This window comes from Peromyscus maniculatus, chromosome 19 (assembly GCF_049852395.1).
Source record: "Peromyscus maniculatus bairdii isolate BWxNUB_F1_BW_parent chromosome 19, HU_Pman_BW_mat_3.1, whole genome shotgun sequence".
NCBI lineage: Eukaryota > Metazoa > Chordata > Mammalia > Rodentia > Cricetidae > Peromyscus > Peromyscus maniculatus.
In genome coordinates this window covers 62,541,247-62,562,438 of record NC_134870.1, presented here as the reverse complement: position 1 = coordinate 62,562,438, position 21,192 = coordinate 62,541,247, and the positions used below count along the sequence as shown (strand labels likewise).

The window sequence follows — 21,192 nt, the reverse complement described above, 5'->3', positions numbered from 1 at the left end:
CAATAGCTTAAAGACCCCCACTGGACACCACCTCTTAGAGTGCTATCAACACCAAAGAGCACCACCATTCAAATCTAAACTATGACAGAAGAAAAGGGTTTTTTTCCAAGTAATAGATTTTATTTTTAAGAGCAAAAATAATTTTTGAATGCTATTCATTTTAATTGAAAGAAAGAAAACTCTATGTAGAAGTGACATTTGATTCAGGTCATGGAATGTGGAGATCCTGCTGCAATCTGGAGCACGGAAATATCAATATTATCAACAAGAATGTTTGTGTTGGGTGGGACACATAGAGCAGAGAGCTGATACTTCTTATCAGGCATTATTTTCACCTCATTAAAATATTACCAAGGCTACCTGAAGTAGATTCTGACACAATGGAGCGTAAGTGATTGCAGTATGTCCTTAGGAATAGAATCAGTTGCTTGTACTGTCCCTGACCATATTCCATCCAATAACGAACATATCTGAGGGGCTGCTGACTGGTGGAAGCCATACAAGGGAGGCGCCATTGCTTCGATCTCCATTGTCCTCTAGCAGCCTTCTATTGTTTGACTATTGCTCCCCTTTTGTTTTAACTCTTTGTCAGAAACCGTCTTTTCTTTCATATTTTCTGGCCCCTCTGGTTTGAGTTCTTGGTTTGATTTTTTTTTTTTCATAATTTGCCTCTAAATGCTATCCTCTCTTTTTTTGCTTTTGTGAGATGCACTCTCCCATCACTTTGGAATTATTAAATGTCATTCCCTTTTATATTTCTCCTTCATTGTCTGCCTGTGATTCCTGTGCATTTCATAATGCCTCACCTCATGGTTTTCAAATAAGTCTCCCTACGTTGCTCCTGACACATGGTAGATAGTATGCTTTTTAAAAGGGTTGCTGTTTACTTATTCTAATAGAAAAAGAAAATTAGCAGACTGACAAATGTATTAGTAGTGACATTAACTACATGCTTCTTAGCCCAAAAGATGAAATACTTAGCGCTTTCAACAAATTTTAATTCCAAGAAAATCATTACTTTAGTCAAACTGATTGATGAAGTGAAGTCATGCTGTTGTCAGCTTGGAAAAGAAAATACCTCAAATAATTTTGCTCTGGATTTCACAATAAAAGACTGTGTAATTAGTAATGAATTTGTCTTTACTTACTGCACATAATTACTTTAGAATATGGTAATGGGAGGCATTGCTCTAATTTTTAAAGATTATGCTAAATGAGAAGTTCCTCTGCTTTGAAAGCTTTGTGATTAGCATCAGTGAAGGAGCTCTTCCCCTCAATAGGATTTCTGCCTGTGGTTTTTCATGAGCAGTGTTAAGGGTCCCAGCCTCAATTTGCCTCCCACTGAGATGTGCAGAGCTGTGCTTGCAACAGCTTTACATATGAGGAATAAGGCAATCCATATCATGGAGTAACAATCTCCCTGGGATCCCAGAGCGTTTCGCGGTATTGCTGGGGTAGGTGGTAATTAGAAAGGCATTCTGTTGTCATAATGACTGGAATTCTGCTACCTGCAAGCATAGATTCATTCCTTCATTTTCCCCCTCCCCACCCGCCACCCATTGAGTTAGTGATTTAGCTTAGTAGACTCCAGGGTCTTTGTGGTGTTTTTTGAAATTTCGTCTTCATCTTGTGATAAAATGATTCTGCACCAGTTTCATATCATGGGGGTGAATAACTGCACTGGCTTTACAAATTCCACAGAGCAGCCACTGTACCTTGAAAATCATAGATGTGGATATATTAGCCATTTGACTTAGTCCCCTCTCAGGTTAGACAGAGAATGTTTGATGTAGTGTTAGGCTTATTGCATTTTAAATTTGACATAAATTATAAAGAGAGCCAAGATAGGATATCGTGTGTGTGTGTGTGTGTGTGTGTGTGTGTGTGTGTGTGTGTGTGTGTATGTGTGTGTGTGTGTGTGTGTGTGTGTGTGTGTGTGTGTGTTTCATGTACTCTTGTGTGGTTTCCCTCCTGAAATTCTTCCTAGCTGTAAAAGGACCAGCAGTACTTTAAATGAGTTTGGAACAGGAGCCCATTTGCCCTGTGGGACTATCATTCTACAGGCAAAGAGCATGTCTCTTCTCAAATACTGATGTTTGCAATGTTGCACCATTATAACATGAGCCTCCTGAGCAGCTCTTGCATCTTTGTGAAGCAAAAAGAATCCTATCACTCTTTCACCTATATATCTATATTAAGGCCCAGTGCATCCTGATATTTTCAATCTTTGAGTGATCAATACATCAGTGGACATGACAAAACCAGAGATCACTTCGTTGTATAGCAAAATTGAGTTTGATTTTCCCCTTGCACATTGTGGCATGTGTTTCAATTTGTCTGTGGACTGAGGACAAGGTGTAAGTATGTATGGATGACAGTAGACAGAAAAGGCATGTAATTTATATTTTATGACTGCTTGGGAAGTCATGTATTCCCTTTGTAACACCATCTTTTTGTCAAGCCTCATTTCAGTAAATATGCTATGAAACAAGGTGGCCAGCAAAGTGATTTTTATAAATTACTACAATTGATTCCAGCACCCCACTCTCAGACCACCACTGAGAACGTTAATTAAAGAGTCACCTGAATGTTCCATTCTGCTAGAATCAGTCACAGGCAGAGGCTGTGGGAGATCAAATGTCCTTTAACAGATATCATAAAGCCATTGCTGTTAGGGTCAGTCACAGAAGGTAGATAACTCCCACAACTAAATGATAGGGATGTGTTGACTTGGTGTTATTGGAGCCAACACCAGCACCAACTATAGGGAGGAGAATTACACCACCTCCTATCAAATACATCTCCTTTCACATCAAATCTCATCTGTTCTTTTCACAAGCATCTTAAGATCTTCCTGTTCTCACTTGTAATAGATTGAGTTTTATAGATGAAATTTGATGTGTTATAATCGAATCATCCCAAATTATACTTTAGTAAAATGTAATGAGACAACTTTGCTTAGCTGTAGCTAATATTTTTCACCCTGTAACCTACCTGGTGTTTATTATAGAAAACACTAATTTCCTGTAAAATGGTGTTCTGACATGTAACTAGGAAAGAGTTCTGTTAACTGTCCTTAAAGCAGGAATATCAGTTCCAGAGGAGATTTAATGGCAAGCCAAATGACTGATACCTCATATATTGATGATAAAATGGAGACTTGAAAAAGTTAATGTTTCTCATGATGAACAATTAAGTTTGAAACCAGGATCCAAAAATTCAAAAGAATAATAACATTGACAAGAAACATGGATTTTCTTTCTTTCTCTCTTCTTTTTTTCTTTTGTTACTTTCAGAAATATTTCCTATGGAAAAATTGGGATTAGTTTTTGAGTAATGATTTTTATAATTTATTCATTTATCATTGTGTTTATGCATGTGGTATCATGTGGTACGTGGGGGTGTATGTCTGTGCATTAGGTTGTGAAGTGGGTTATAATGTTTATTTGTTGTGCGCATAGCTTTTGTGAAGTGAGTTACCTCCTCCACCTTTCTGTGGGATCCTGGGATTAAAACTCGGGTCCCCAGCCTTGCACAGAGCTCACAGAGCAACCCCTCTCGCCAGCTCCGGAGTAACTTTTTAGCACCCATGCAGGTATTAGACAGAAGAAGGAAGTTGTAACAATAATACAATACTAACTTTCCAAAGAACTCTGAAACCACAGCCATCTGTCAGAACCTCACCTGTTCCAAACGCCAGTCATCCTCTGCAGTAGGGCAGGAAGCCAACCCCTCGCATCTGTTGCTGTCAGCACCGCTGATGGCCAGAGCTTTAAAGTCCAGCAAGGAAAATGGAGATTTCCAGAAGGAAGTGAATGGAAAGTGAAGTTAAGGCATGGGAATATTATACATACCGTGGGTGAGAGAGCATGACAGCAGTGCATGATGAGCAAAGCTATGCAGGATTACCAAAATTATTTGGCGAGGATAAGGAAATGGTAGCTGAGTCAAACTTTGAGTCCCTTTGATCAAATTTTCTCAGTTAAAAAAGAAGAGAAATATGTTTATCAATAATATTACATGTGAACTTGAAGTAAATAGTCCACTTATTATGATTAAAGTACAAGGTTAAGATAGCAAAATGCCATCTAAATAATAAGAGACAATTAAAGAAGTCCGTGTTCAAAACGCGGTTGATTTCATGAATAGGATAACTTAAAATGTGTCACTTAGGAGGGTTGTCCTTGGATTTTATTGGAGACTTCGTAGTTTCTTTGGTGACAGAGAATGGTGGAAGTAAAGAGTATGTTGCCGTTACCTTCAAAGCAAACAATTCTTCTGCAGATCTAATGAACTTGGTAGGTCACATGCTTAAGTTCTGATGAAAACATTGTATTATTCTTTGTAAAATATCTTGGAAATCAAAATGCTTTTGTAAATATCAACATAGGGAGAATGGATAAACTTTAAATATTATAATCATTTGTAATTCGTAAAGGCCATCACTAATACATTCATATTTAACTGAGAAACCACTATAATCAATCACCAGTGGAGTGGAACACCCTGTAACCTTTCCAAAATACTCTGTTATTATTCTTGGGATCTTCATCCAAACCCTTACATTCAATGAATATTCAATTACCTGTTTAGTTAGTTAGACTAAAACATTAAGGGTGCCCAGTATTTGAATACAGTTCATCAATTTCAATCCAATTATTTAAGGTAAAGTAAAGCAATTTGAGAGTTAAAGAATAATTGGATATTTTTAATGATAAAGGCACATTAAAAATGAAGCAATTTCCAAATTTGTGACTGTTTGATCATAAAATGAAAAATCATCCAAACTATGTTATGTTCTACGCTACGTTCTATGCTACAAGTGCCTCAAATCTTAATACAGATTGGAAACAACAATTTGAAGCCCCGTGGCCTAAAACTTCTATTGACTAGTTTAGTTTCATGAAAATAAATAGACATGCCATGGTCCCTGTGTAGTGCAATGCAGAGGAGCAGGGTCCATTGTATTGAAACATGAGAAAGTGCCAATGCATGGCAACTGGTGAACTCTGCTGTGCCTGCTGAGGAATTCATGTTTCTCCTCTGACTCCTACTTTACTCCTGTGTGAAATCAGATAACATTTGTTAAGACTAGAACTATGAAATTCTACAGGCTTAGGTACTGCAGAAATAAAATTTATCATTCTCCTTGGATTCCTTTTTCTTTGATTTGGGAAAGAGTAAAAGTATGGTTTTAATTTGATTAAAGATTCCAAAAGTTAGAGAATGCAAAGCTAGCTCAGCATTTCAGAGCACTTGATGCTCACAATTACCCAAACTCCAGTCCCAAGCAATCTAGTGTCCACTTCTTACCTCTATAGGCACTTGCACACATGACATCCACTCACACAGATATCACACACACACACACACACACACACACACACACACACACACACACAGAAAGAGAGAGAGAGAGAAAATAAAATTAAATCATAAATTCTTTAAAAGAATTCTAAGCATCACTGTCTGCAATCACAGTTGCATAAGGAGTTGAAACGTTTTTTTTATTTCATTAATTCATATTAGATTCCAGAACTTTCTTTGAAAGTGTGGGAAATGTTGAGAAATGTTTTCACATTAGCCTCCTATTAATGGGTTGTTGAACACATGTTGTGAAAAAACTAACTCTGAAAATAAATAAAATGGGTCTGTGTTGAGATAAATTGAATTTAACTCCAAGTAAACTGTAAAGATAAGGCCTATAGTATAGTAAAAAATAGTGACAGATCCGATGATAATTTATAGCATTTTTCTAGCTGGCAGGACCGTGTAGACAATGTATTACATGGTAGACATCTTGTAAATTTGTGAACATTCACTTCCAACTTACACATCCAGGAGGATTGATGTTCTTGTTACCAGAATCTCATTCACTGGAATGCCAAGGCTTTTGGAGGACAATGCCTTTATCTTTTGTAGCAAAGAGGATTCTAACATTTTTTTGTGTGTGTGTGTGTGTGTGAACTACCATGATAAGCAAACCACTGATTTCAAATGAGAGGCATATTACAACATGATTGTACATGCCAGCTTATAGAAATAATGAGATTGGAATGACTGCCCTTTTCAATGTCTTTTCTAAATTGCTGTCTTAAATTCTTTCTTTCTTTCACACCTCTGATTCGTTTATTTGGTAAGTTGTATACACCTTTATATTTACACAATCAGCAAGTAATGACTTCCTAATAAGGCAAGCATTTTTCAAAGCACAATAATGTGCTAACCAAGTATGCTCTGAAATCAAGGGTTTCAGGCTTAACCCTTAGTTCCCCTCATTGTTTCACGTAAAATTATACTTTGTGTTGGTTTTATCTTTAGCTGTGCCCTTGAGTTGGTTTACAGCAGAAATAAGCTGTGCTATGGAAACAAGCCTGAGCTGACACCTTTCTTGGTGTAGGAAACACAGCAGGACAGTGTGGCCACATGAAGAGTGAGGGAAGTTGATCTATTCTCCCAAATCTCTTATCCATCATGAGCAAAATTTAAATAAAAGCACTCACTGGCAAAAACAAAACAAACAAAAGCCCTGCACTGAGGTCCAGTGCCCCTGCTGACTACCGAGGTTACTGAATGTGTCATTTACCTCCATTTTGCTTCAATTCCCCACCATAACTAGATAAAATAAAATCTAACCTGGAAAGGCATTATTGCACAATTTTAGGGAACCAAAATATATAAACATGAATTATGTTTATAAAATGATAATATTTAATTTAGGAACTTCTGATCTGTTATAACATGGAGACTCTATCACTTTATACAATGGGCTCCTTTACATTTTCAACACCTACAGAAAGAGAATCACATGAAAGGGGGGCATAAAATAGTATTTTAATAACTCGCTGTCTGGTCAAACATGATGTAATTTGTGAAATGTCACACTCTTCTACATATATTTTCAGGATATAATGGTCATAAATGACATGGATCACCAAATGGAACACAAAATAGTGAATGGAATACAAAGTCTTCTGCACATGGTTGCTTGGCTTTATAGTGATGCAAGGTCTCATCCATTGGAGCAGGACTTAGTGTCAAACCATAACTCCATCCAACAGCTAGGAAAGTAGCCTCTGTTGCAACAGTGTAGGTTCCAATAAGGCCTTATCTCCTGCACTGTAGCAAATCTGATAGGAACATATCTGTTTTCCTGGCTTTGTAAGCGTTGCATGTCCCCAAAATGGTCCTATAGGGAACCAACCTAATTTATTTAATGTTACAAGACTCTCTCAATCCCAGATCAAATTTCATCTTCGCTATTCCTCTGCAGTAAAAATAGTAAGGCAGAGAGGTTAAGAAAGGAGGAGTAAAGTCAGTGATTAAGAAATGGAACAAAAAGGGTGTTTTAGATTGAACATGTATAAAATATTACCTAGACATTTGTCTTCTAATTTTTAAAAACATAACCTGTTACTATGATATTAGAATATTTGTGATTTGACACACAATTTTAATTCTATTCATTATAGATATTTTTTTTTCTGTAGCAATGAGTCTCAATTTTCATGTGTTGGGGAATCACTGGCAAATCTTCTTCAAATACAGGTTCCAATTCAGTGGCTCTGGAGAAGAATCCAACATTTTGAGGTTCTAAAGGGACTCTAGGTGATGTGACAGCTGCACCTCTGTTGTCTATACTTTGAAGCAGCTTTATTTTAGAACAGATCATGTGCTCTTAACCTGAGGTTTGTGGAAGGACTAGTATGCTTAGCAACTCACTTGAAATTAAATTTACTTTCTTTCTCTCTTTCTCTCCCCCTCCTCCTGTGTTTGTGTGTCTGTGCACACACATGTGTTTGCACCCACAGGTTCATAGATATATAAATTTCTACTTTATTAATAGTTTTCTTAGAATATCGCATTGTTCATTATGTGCAACAGGTTAGGGATCATTTTTCCTTTCTTGTTCATCATACCCTATTTAAGCTCAGTTGTAGAATATCATCACCAGGGTCTGTAGCTTGAGTTTTCTTCAGTCCTGCCCAGGCCCACAGTTGCTCAGACCCAAATAAACATAGAGATGCTTATATTAAAACTGTTTGGCCTAATGGCTCAGGGTTCTTGCTAGCTACATCTTACACTTAAATTAAGTCATAATTCTTCTTTATGTTTAGTCACGTGGCTTGGCACCTTTTCCCAGTTCTGCCTTCACATCTTGCTTCCTCTGTGTCTGGCTGGAGACTCCTGACTCAGCCTTCCTGTCCTCAGAATTCTCCTCTCCGCTTATCCTGCCTATACTAAACTTCCTGCCTGGCTACTGGCCAGTCAGCATTTTATTTATCAACCAAATAGGAGCAACACATTCACAGCATATAGAGCAATATCCACAGCAAGGACCTGTTTTTCTTTGCTGTGGTTTTTGTAACTATTTATGTGGATTTAATTTTGTCTTTTAAGACTTGTTCAAATACTCTTACAACTAAGATACCTTTCATAGCCTAGGGTCAACAGCTGAGCACTTTTCTCTCTGCTCAAAAGATACAATGCAAAATTAAAGCTCTAATTTTCCAAAGAAACCTCAAAAAATCCAGTACCTCATGAAAGCATTAGTTTGTTTAATATGCATAAATATGCTTAAGAAGTTCTAGTTCTGAAATTGTCTAACTAAAGACTGATAATTAAGATTTAAAACTTTCTACAGGAAGATGAGCTCCTTTGGAAATCTGGGAAGTTCCTTGTCATTTAGGAGGTGACCATAAGGTCTCCTAGATTTCCCATGTTCCCATGGTACAGTGAAGAGCTCTTCACATAAGACCAACTGATTTACATGCACAGTGACTCAAGGTTCAATAAAATTTTCCAATTTACTCAATATCATACCTGGTGAATATCATATGTAACCTGTAAACTAACTCAGATTTTTTTTCTGGCAATAATGAGAGTGAGTAAACCTATAAAGAGTAATAATAAAAATCACAACAAACAGGAGGTAATTAAAAATAATGTTTATGTGAGTAATAAGGAAGTTAAATTACATAATTTCCCTTAAGATATTATCATAATTAATTATTGAATAGAGAATACACATAAGAAGTAAATATGTGTTCAAGAAGGCTTTTGATAAAAAGAGGTTGGGAGAAAGATCTTTTTTTAAAATACTGTTTCTCTAATAACTGCTTAAGAAAGAAAATCTTTTCTCCCTTCCTTTCTTCTTCCTCTCTTTCCCATTCCTCCTCTGCCAACCAGTTGTCACATTTAGAACACCTTTTACCCCTTTTACCTGCTTCAGATTCTGAGTTCAGAAAGCATTAGGTTCTGCACTCAAAGCAGCTGAAAATAAGGGAGCATGTGTATGTAAAAACTCCAGGCCAAGGAGAACCAGTAGTGAGTCATGGGAATTATAGCTTGAAAATGCTAAAAAGGGGAATTTTCTAAACTCTCTTGATGATTTTTAACTTCAAGGAATCCTGTGTAAAGGAGTATCTGTGAGTGCTGGGACTCATATGATTATACATAGGATTCATTTTAGGGAATCTGACTCATGTCAGTCAGAGATCATGACCACTGTACAGATAGTATCCCTACCAATCCTTCCTCCTTCACCTATAAGTAACAAACAGTGAATATCAGCTCTAATCCTTCCTTGCCTCAAAGCTCAGATTTTAATGCTTCACTCGTTTTGTATGTAGTATCATCCTAAAGAAACATTTTTTTTCCTATGGAACATCTTATAAAACTGACATTTAATACTAAAGAAACATATAGTCTCAATATTGTTTAATATTATAACAATGTATAAAATATACTAAATCCCACAAGATACTAACATGAAAATATTCATGGACTCCAACAATGTCAACGGGATCTTCAGACTCCCTGACTGATAATTGTCATCATGGAACACATCACTGTAAGTTCATGTTCTTATTCACTCACCAGAGAAGCATAAATGAAAAATATTTCTCCCAGTGAATCAATGAGGAAACACTGGCTCAAAAAAAGATGTAAGAAGTATATCCAATATCACACCATATGTAACTGTCAGAACAAGGGTCTGCACCCAAGCATATCTTAAGCAAAAGTCTTTTTTCTGCATCATTATGTTATAATATATAGAAATTGAAGTTCAAGGAACAGTAGGTAGCAAACTCACATGTCACAAATCTATATTCAAGATTTATTACATATGTGTAAATGTGCATATATAGTACCCCAAATATTGTAATGTTTTCTTGGTAATGTGTCTGATAATCCACAATATTCTAGCTTCTGCTTTCTTAGTACAAAGACAACAACCAAACTTCCTTAAATTTTGCTCAGCTTTTATTTGAAGACAAATTGGTCACATATTCATTGGGCTTTACTTTTTGAAACTTTTGTTTGAGGTTTTCTTTTCCAGTATGTACAGATTGTGTTTTCTTATTTGAATGTTAAAATAAGTATCTATGTATATGTAAAAACAAATCTAAAGATAGATGAACTCATTTCTAAACCAAAAATTGGCTTCTATTCTATATAAAGAAATATTCGGGAATTCCAAGGGTGAAGATATGCTGAATAGTGAAGAGTTTACTAAGCATCATATAGAGACATACTGCCTCATTAGTAACTCCCTACATGGAGACTTTAATTGGTCTTCTCTTTGGCTGCTACTAAAATGATGAGTTGAAATTTTTCTTTGACAATTACTTGCAATCCAAACAAGAAAGAATGAAATCTCAATCAGCCAGGCCTTTTAGAGAATCCCGTCTGAGTAAATTACATTTCTGGTAGCTCAGGACAAAATAGAAATAATTTTTTAAGCTATGCATGCTTATTCATAATGAATTCTCTATTAGCTATACACACCCAGAAGCTTGCCCCTAGACACTTGCCATCCACGCCTTTATATTGCACAGCAACTGTAAAGTAAGCCACGCATTTCCGCCTGATGGGAACCTAGAGCTCTGAGAGCATAAACTGTCACCTCTGAGGTCACAGTCACTAAAAAGCAGTGGCAAAACCTAATCTCATTCTGCATGATGTCAATGTGAATCCCTAGCCTTAGAATGCTATAGGGTCACAAAACTGTATCAGGAAGGTCCAGCAATGGCATTTCAAAGTTTATAGGTAAAATGATCTGACTTCAGAATGTGAGTCCCAGGGTAATAGTAAGTTTATATGCTGGAAAATGCAGAGTGTGATATATAACAACTGAGCTGTTAAGAAAGGTCAAATAGTAAACCAAGAATGATATAGAAAATGTGCCATGCATTTGAAGGGCAAAGAGGGAGAGAATAAGAGACATTTGCAAAAGTTGACTTTCAGAAGCAGAAGCCGTTGAGTAAGTGAATAATTAGATGGGACGAATGAGGACAGTGAGTCCCAAGTGACCGTTGTTTTAACCCTGTATCTTCAAGGATTTTTCAAACAAATAGAAAGAAAGAAGTACTGGGAAAAGTTACCTTGTGAGAAGGAAGAAATTTGAGGATGAAGAGGATATATGAGCATCCAGAAGGAAATGGTCTGTGTATAGGGAGAGATGTAGCACTCATGGGGCAGTCATGGCTGAAGTGGTAACACAGAGAATCATCTTCAGAAAGTGAGCATTTCAGCATAAAGTAACTAAATTAGATGCCAACTCCCAGGAAAAGAACCCGAAGGAAAAAGCAAAGTTTCAAAACAGATTTAGTACAAATCTCCATTTTTGTGGTAGAACAAAAAGAAGTCCTAGAGATAAAACTATAATTTTCCCGAAACCAAAATAGAGAAGCATTTCAAGAAAACAACTGTTATAAATATCCTTCAAGCAAAGATACTGTCATTTGGAGATTTCTTACAAATTTAATTATAAAAATATCTACCCAAACTAAAGTTGTATGAAGAGTCGCAGGGGAATCTGATAAATGGTAAGCTAATTCAAAATTAAACATTTAAAAAGGAGTTAGAATTCAGGTAGATAAAGCTATTCCCTGAAGCCATACTTGATTACAGGAAAATACCAGCATCTTGGGTGAATTTCCTCCCTATGAGCTTTCCTCTGGAAAGCATCTGAGGCTCTCAAAATAGTTCAGAAAACTGCCATTGCTGTTTACTAGATGCTAAGACTCTATTGCCAAAAGTACTACATGCTCTGACCAGAAGTTATGCAGCATTTATCAGGAACTAAGCTAGAAGCATCTTTTTTAATGACCAGCCCTCATAATATCAGAGAGTGTTATGCAAGCTGCTGGAGGGGACAAGTAGTCAACGGTCACCTGTGGCCTGTGAACATTCATGATTGACAGGCAAGATGTGCACTGTTGCAATAGTGGCCAGGAAAAAGTATTGTGATAACCAATTACATTATAATTGGATTGGATGCTCATTCCTAAACCAGAGATTCATATCTGTTACTGTGAATTTGGTCATTGATTCCTCCATGGCTGGGGAAATCATAGGTGCTAGGAAACCTAGCCTCTGTGGATCCTACTACAGTTGTTTTGTTAAGTAGTTATGACGTGTCTGCCAAATTACCCTCCAAATTACTACAGAGGTTAGCATTATTATCAGCTTTGAACAGATGAAATTTTGTTTTACAGTGGCCATAGGTAACTGCAAAGACTTGTAACTGCTCGAAGTTGTGGGAGCCAATGACTTATTATTAATGAGATATCTATATCATTCCCTTCAGGCCTCAGGGTATAGCACCGAAGAAGGTGCAGAAAGAATGTAAGAGCTAGAGGATGAGATGGAATATTGTAGAACGTGTTCTTCTAAGATTAACATGGCCATTGCACTCTTGAACTCTCATCAGTTGTAATTACCTGAATAGGACCTGAACAATATTAGGCCTGCCCATATCCTCTCATTAACTGGGAAGGGACTTCATGGGCTCTACCAAACTCTGAGGAGTTCTTGGAAGTTAATGATTGCTAAGGGAGGAGGAAGCATGTTCTGATAATAGGGTCACACACATACACACACAGGCAAAAAACATAAAAGTGTAGAAAAGAAGCTAGTTAGGAAGGTAATTGACTGGAGACAAGATAACAAAGTGCATTTACATACATGTATGACAATGACATAATGCTTCACTATGTATAATTGATATATGCTAATGAAACATTAAACAAATTTAAAAATATATGAAATGCTCATAACACTGATATCCTTATAAATTTGATACTAGCCATTAAAGTATCTTTTCATATATAAGCATATGAGGTTAGTATGCATTTTATGTACCATTCAAATATGTGTGGATACATATGCAGGTGTGATTACATGTGTGTATGTGTAAGTATGCTTGTGGAGGCCCAAGGTTGTAGTCACAAATATTCCTCAATCATTTCTTACCTTTTGATTTTGAGGTAGGGTTGCTAGGTAGAAATCAGAGCTCACCAATATGGCTAGTCTCTCTAGCCAGCTTGCTTGTGATCACCTGCTCCACCTGGAATTATAGACAAGTCACTGTGTCCATCCAACATAGATATAAATTCTGGGCATATGAATTTCACTCCTCTTGTTTGTATGGCAAGTGTTTTAACAACTGAGCCATCTTCCACCCCTAGATATTTTATAACATGTAAGGTTCACTACTTCTTAGCATTTAAATTTGCAAATTCACTTCAACCCTGAACAGTTTTGCAAGCATATATGATACTATTGCCCCTGGAATGTACAATGACTTAATTCATCACTTTTAGGAGGGAAGTAAAATCCTTAACAACTTTACAAAACTCAATAGACAGAGACCATTATAGAAAACCACAACCAATCAAAACGTAGAGCTGTGGATCCCAATCCCAATGGATACATCTACAAAATAACTCCTGAGCCTAAAACTTGGGGGACATGGTAGAAGATGGGGTAGAAATATTGTAATAGCTAGAGGAGCAGAGAGTTTTATGTAAGACTGTTTTTCCTAGTAATTTTAGAAGGTGCACCCATAATGTTTCAAAAACATTATTGCCTAAGCATGAACTGAACAAGGACAACCATAGACATGAACTGGGGGAAATCTATAAGATTTCAACCCTACACAAAGAACTACAGGCAACTAAGGGATGCTGAGAATGAAAGAAGTAGTCTTCTTCAGAAAAGAGAACACCAACTGGTTGCCCAATTCAAATGGTTGTAGCATGAAACTTAGATAGTCTTATTAATAAAAACAAACCTGGAGCCAGGTATTGGGATGAATGCTGGAAGATCAGAGAAGCAGAACAAACCACAGCCACCTCACCTCGCCAGTTCCTTAGCTGATCCTGTTTCTTCACACTGGAAGTCTCTGAGTCCTCATCCAAATGGGTCTCAGCTGAATTGTTACTCAAAAGCCTAAAAGTTTAACCAGTCAAATGCTTCTAGTTTCTGGTCTTCACGCCTTATATAACTTTCTGCTTTCTGCCATCACTTCCTGGGATTAAAGGCTCTTGTTACCATGTCTGGCTGTTTCAGTGTAGCCTTGAACTTAGAGATCCAGGCAGATCTCTGCCTCTGGAATGCTAGGATTAAAGGCGTATGTACCACTATTTTCTGGCCTCTATATCTAGTGGCTGTTCTGTTCTCCGACCTCAGATAAGTTTATTAAGGATTAGGGTGCACAATATTTTGGGGAAAATGGTCAGCCCTGAAAACACACATATAAATAACATTATGTAGACCAAAGAGGTTACATTTAGGAATATATATGTATATAAACATGTATGTTCTTATAATAACTATTAATGAAAAAAGCCATAAATCTTAATTAGAGCAAGAAGGGGTATACATGAAAGTTTGAAGGGAAGAAAGAGAAAATAGAGAGGATGTGATTATATTATAACCTCAAAAAATAAAAGAAATTAAACTAAAGATATATTGTTGTAAGAAGTAATCTGATTTCAAAAATACTGTGACTCAGAGAACTAAGGAAAGATCATGCCATTACATTCTATGAAGAAATTTACAGGGATGGTACTTACTAGACTGTATATTTATAAGGATATTTCTGACGCGTGTGTGTGTGTGTGTGTGTGTGTGTGTGTGTGTGTGTGTGTGTGTGTGTGTCTATACTCATATATACACATATGCTCCAATAGTTTAGGAAGGGCAAAAGCCAAGTGGCTGAGAGAGTTGTAACATGCAAATGTTTACCATCCATCCCTAAGGGAATAGTTATTCAATGTTGATAAAAGCAAAGCTTATAACAGCTATTTTTATAATGATCATTGGGGTTCAAAAGATGGTAATTTTTGACTTTCATACTGAAAATCTTTTAAAAATATATAACTAAACATTATTGATGAATAGAGGTTCAATGAGAATTTTAGTCTCCTCTGAAAATAATATGTATGCTGTGCTTCAGTCAATCAAAGAAATGCACATATAAAAATTAGATGCAGTTGAGTTAAAGTGGTAATACCACAGTGTGATATTGTAGTGACAGTCTAAACATAGTTGTGATATATACCCATTAGAAAGTGTGTGTTTGTATGTGTGTGCACATGTGTTCTTTGCTGACTTCCATTGAATAACAGAACAAATTAAAATCAATTCTTTCACAATGTCAAGGAATCAAGATCTTGTAAGTCTAGAGTTTACAACAAAACCCAGGCCTTAAGGTCATCTGTTTTCCTTTAGAAAGGAAAGTAGTTTTAGTGTACACACAATAATGTAAATTTTAAAAGGTAAAATTTATGATCTTAAACTGCATATGAAATATTTACCAGAAGCATAATCTAGTGTGTGCTATTATGGATGTTAGTACTGCAATTACATTTATATCCAGTATCCAATTAATTAAGTTGTTGGAAGCTGAAATATGGATGTCTATGTGGTTCTGGATTTTAAAATACTTTATTCAATAATGTTGGTACCATTAGAGTGTTATTTATGAATTGGGAATGTGATATCTCTGAAGTTTCACTAGAATACAGACAAAAATTAGATTATTAAAGAAAGATGTTTCATTAAGAATAAAATTGACAATTTTCCTAACAGAAGCACAAAATAAATAATCAGAATGGCTATAAATTATTAAGTAAATTTTTTGCTTCTTGTTGCAAATAGGATAAACAGAATTTGAAAGAAAAAATTAAAGAATTTAGTTGAGCAGAAGAAATGTCCCTATCATATCAAATGATTCAGAATATTTCTTAAACTAACTGAGGTAAATCTTGAGGTGACATTGTTGAAAACGATAAACTCCCAGGAAGTCAAAGCAGACCCCTTAAAGAAAGTAATGGACAGACTGTGAAATGATCATCTTTATACCCGACTACTGATCATGTGCCCTTAAAAACACCACTGTAAGACTGTGAGTTTCTATTGCTATTTTAATTGTCTGATATTTGTGACTTTTAACTGGGAACCTCAGAAAAGTATCATAGAACTGCTCAGGTAAATCTGTTTCTCAATATCTTTGCTGATTTCTTTGAGATGCATTCTATGAAACCTCTCAATGGAGAAGCAAGGATAATTGCTGGTATGAACATTCTGCAGCTTCATCAGTTTCTTTTTGCCTTTGTCCACCTCCATTTTATTGCTGGGAAGTCTTCCATCAAAGCCCAGGGTCGACCCTGCTCTCAGTGAGTTAGGTACTTGGCAAATCCCAAGTACACAGCAGCATTACATGGTGATCCGTCCTTGAGGACCTCCTCCCCTCCTCTGCTTAGTCATTATCTCCCAGTGTAAACTTAGTGCAAGGGCTGTTTAATGAGCCTAGCTCCTTTAAAATCTTTAAAATTCTCATAAACTTTTCTCTTATCCACTACAAAATGAAAAATAAACACTTTTCATATATAGGATCCCTACACTTCAAAGTCACCTGGGACCATACTTAGACTGATGTTTCCAGTTAGATTGGCCACTTTCTTTCCTCTGCTTTTTTGGAAACCCATGTTTTAGTTTTTTGTTGTTGTTGTTGTTGTTGTTTTTCAGTTACTATTAAATGGCCCCTAATTTGCCTAATAAATTTGGTACTTAGATTCCAATATGCAAAGGTGGGAAGTTACACCATAGACTAACCATGAAAGAGTATGTTTTCATTAAGACTACTAGATGTTTTATTAGATGCTTACTGTAACCTCAGGAGAATAATTAAATCACTTACTAGATTATGAGTTTGCTGTTCAGCCAGAGGGAAAGGGAGCTAGAAAATAAAACATTACCACCATACTTGAGAGCTGCTTTAGGAGGCATAGCATCCCTGAAATAGGCAGATGAAATGGCAACAGAACACCTTTCAGTTGCTAATATTACCTTTCTATCAATTATCATTAAAATTCAAACAAATCAAGGCACTTAGAAAGCCATGATTTATTTGTCATTGGTTGATAATCATTTTTCTGTCATGGGGAAGAAAATAAGGCTCTTAGTTTTTGCATTTTTAGTGTGCAGAAAGGGAGTGGGAAATCATGTGGGTGTGTAGTCAGACATTTCTCTCCTGCCTTCCTGTTCCCAAGTAACTGCTCAGAGGCTTAGTACTTATAAATGCTCAGCCAATAGCTCAGGCGTATTACTAACTAGCTCTTAGATTTTAAGTTAACCCATATTCCTTACTTATGCTCTGCCACTTGGTGGTACCTTTATTAGCATAGCGTGTTTATCTCTTTCTCCTCCTTCTGGATGATGACTCCTCTGACTCTGCCCTTCCTCCTCCAAGAGTCCCTGTGTCTGACTGTCCTGCCTGTACTTTCTGCCTGGCTACTGGCCTGTCAACTTTTTATTAACCAATGAACATAATAAATACAGTGTACAAGAGGATTTATTCCACAGAAAGGGTGTTAGGAATGGGGAGAAGTTCATAAAAGGGAAGAAATGATACAATTAAAGAAAAGTATGTGGAGACATTTTTTCATGTGCATTTTTCAAACTAAGACAAGCTCACAAATACTATATTTTATTTAGCCTTTAGAATTTTTCATTTCTCTGATGGTGTGATGTTACATAAATATTATTTCCTCTGTTAGAAGGGAACAAATTTAGCAGGAATAAAGAAAGAAAAGGGGGAGTTTGCAGGACTTCAGTGGTAGAGCACCATTCTATCATGTGCTGGGTCTTTGGTCACATTCCCAGGGACAGAAGACAGAGGAGAACAGAAATCCTTAGTATTTATTGCTGTTCTTTCTTCTGACTGTTACCCCTGTGAATTGCTAACAGCATGCTGATGTCTTTTCTGCTGCTGCATTCTTATCCTCTCCTTCACAGACCAAAGATTGCCTGGTTCGTTCACTCTGAATGTTGGTCACATATTCTTTGTGATATTTTAGATTATTTTTATCGATGAAAGAACATACATCTTAATAGTATAAATCCATGAACTCTGACACTAGCTGAGAGGACTTAAGCATTCCCTTGTCTTCTTTGAACTTTGGTTTTCTTGTCTCCAAGACAACACAATATAGTGTGCTTTGGAAGTCTATTTCAAGGAAGCATGGGGTATCATAGTTGGTGTACATCTAAGAAAAATTGGCAGCACCTAGGGTTCTAGCACATAGACACAATAGAGATTAGGTACTGGTGACCAAATGAATATCCAGATCCCATCAGTCTATGGCCCTCTCAAGCAACTAGATAGGAACAACTAGGAAGCCTCTTTCCTTTATTTAACCATGTGACCATTGGCTTGCTTTACTGGAGTCAGGCCTTTCCTAGTTGCTTACTAAATGCAGTCTGTGCAGTTGGAGTTTTCTATGTCAATCACATGCAGATTTAAGAGCTTGAGCAGTGCTGTTTATTATATCAGTCTTAACATGTGATAGCCATCGTATCTGTGACTCAGTGTAGCCACTTTTACTTAGGAGAGTATATATGGGTAGAGAGGCAAGACCCTGTGTTAGCATGTCCCCAGCAGGCAGACATTCTACTTTTCACCTCACTGAAGAGAAATGGGAATGTAGGAGGAGAACAAGCCTGTTCTTACTAAAGGTGTCACATCAATGCTCATTACTCTTAAAATGAAATCTGCTCCTGTATGTTGTAAATTAGAATGCCTTATGATCAATGCAAAAACATGCATGTTTGAAACTAGGCCACTTATAAGGAACTCTTAGGAGTGTTGTATACAAGTAAAGAGAGCTAACTCACTTTATTTTTAATATTCTGTGAACATAAAATATAAAAAATGAGAATATAGAGTTTCCCATACATAGTTTGCATTTCTCCCATAGCACCAAAACTCGTCCCATATGAGAAGTACAGGTGACTTTACAAACCTTTCATCATCCCCAGATGACATGAGCAGACTGACTACTTAAAAATAAGTGTATATCCGAATAACTTTCATATCAAAACTAGACCGTGAGAGGCCATTTCAGTTGCTACTGTAGAACAGGTGAGAGACCAAGGTCAGTCAATTGTCTTTCAGTTTTATTCATAAAAATAAAGGAATGAAAACTAGAGCTGGCTATAGGAGAAGGCAAGTAAGACCATGAAAGTTTAAATTGAAGATCAGACCCAGGATGCACCTCAGCCTCTGATCTGCCCCAGGTGAGTCTACATAATGCATTCCTCCCTGCTGCAGCCTGCTCTGGTGTTTCTCAACACAGAAAGTACTGTAGTTGGGAGTAACTTGTGCAAGGAGATGCTAGCAGGAGGCCGCACCTGGCAGTCATATATTATGTACCTAATGAGCAAATGAAATGTTTAATAACTGTACTGTGGAAATAAAGCTTAGAACAGTAAATGCCTGCTGAGGCTGTTCGTCTTCCCCCCGATGCACACTGCTGGCCCATCGCAAAGCTCCAACATCATTTGTGTTTCCCTGCTTAGTGGGTCCTGCTGAGGCAACAACATTAGAATCTAAGTGATGCTCACTTAATTAGTTGTATAACCATGTAAAAGCATTTATTTAACATAGTAGCTTCCGGTGTTGCACCGAGGGTCTCCTGAAGTGATTCTCCCACGTGCACCCCAGGCACAGAAAATTGTGCAGTGGCTTCAACCGAAGCATTTGCAAATTGAAACATTTCAATTAACCATGGATCCTTTAGACCCATAGAAATTTAATGCTGCATTATTTTATTTAAACAACTTATAGTTTGAATTATAAAAAGCAAAAGCAAGCTAAGGTGCTGTTTTAGGTTTTATGTTTTTTTCAGTGTTTCTGATTTTCTTTTTTTTAATTTAATTTTATTTTATTTTACAATATAATTTAATTCTACATATCAGCCACGGATTCCCTTGTTCTTCCCCCTTCCCTTCCCTTCCCCCCAGCCCACCCCCCATTCCCATCCCCTCCAGGGCAAAGACTCCCCCGAGGATTGAGATCAACCTGGTAGAATCAGTCCAGGGAGGTCCAGTCCCCTCCTCTCAGGCTGAGCCAAGCATCCCTGCATAAGCCCCAGGTTTCAAACAGCCAACTCATGCATTGAGCCCAGGACCTGGTCCCACTGCCTGGATGCCTCCCAAACAGATCAAGCCAATCAACTTTCTCACCTATTCAGAGGGCCTGATCCAGTTGGGGGCCCCTCAGCCATTGGTTCATAGTTCATGTGTTTCCATTCGTTTGGCTATTTGTCCCTGTGCTTTATCCAACCTTGGTCTCAACAATTCTCGCTCATATAAACCCTCCTCTTTCTCGCCAATTGGACTCCCCGAGCTCCCCCCGGGGCCTAGCCATGGATCTCTGCATCCAGTTCCCTCAGTCATTCGATGGGGTTTCTAGCACAACAATTAGGGTGTTTGGCCATCCTATCACCAGAGTAGGTCAGTTCGGGCTGTCTCTCGACCATTGCCAGCAGTCTATTGTGGTTTTCATTAATAATTTTTTAAAAAGATATTTTTTCTATCAACCACTGGTTTAAGGGCAAATTGTTACCACTTATTAATTAAATATTATAAAATAAGGAAAAATCTCTTTTGGATACATTTTTATCAAAGTGTTAATCAAGGTTTTCTAATTTTGTTTTATTTTTGTTTTTTGTTTACTGAGTCAGAGTCCAATGTATAGTAGTCTAGATGGCCTTGAGTGGGCAGTAGGCTTCCTGTCTTGGCCTCGCAAGTACTGGGGTATAGAGGTACAAGTCACCATGCTTGACTGATTCTTCCAAAATCTCAAAGAGAGTTAAGACATTAAATAGAAAGTTAAATTGGCATGGCTTGGGTTTGGGGAGGGGCCTGGGGAAGAGTTGAAAGTGGAAGAGTAGATTTAAGTAAATTCAATGTATTCATAAACAAAGGAAATAGAAATAAAATAAATTTTAAACCACCAAACTGTTAAGAAGAGAATGAAAATGAAATGCAGGCAGGACAGCTGTATTAGCCTCTCTTATCATTTTTATAGGTAACAATTTAGAGAGCAAATCACTT

The 21,192-nt window shown here is 37.0% G+C and overlaps 1 protein-coding gene across 2 annotated transcripts in view; it reads left to right on the top strand.

Annotated features, from left to right (window-relative positions):
• Positions 1–21,192, top strand: part of Dcc (DCC netrin 1 receptor) — a 1,155,384-nt gene that overhangs the window by 1,115,729 nt on the left and 18,463 nt on the right. The window lies entirely within an intron of this gene.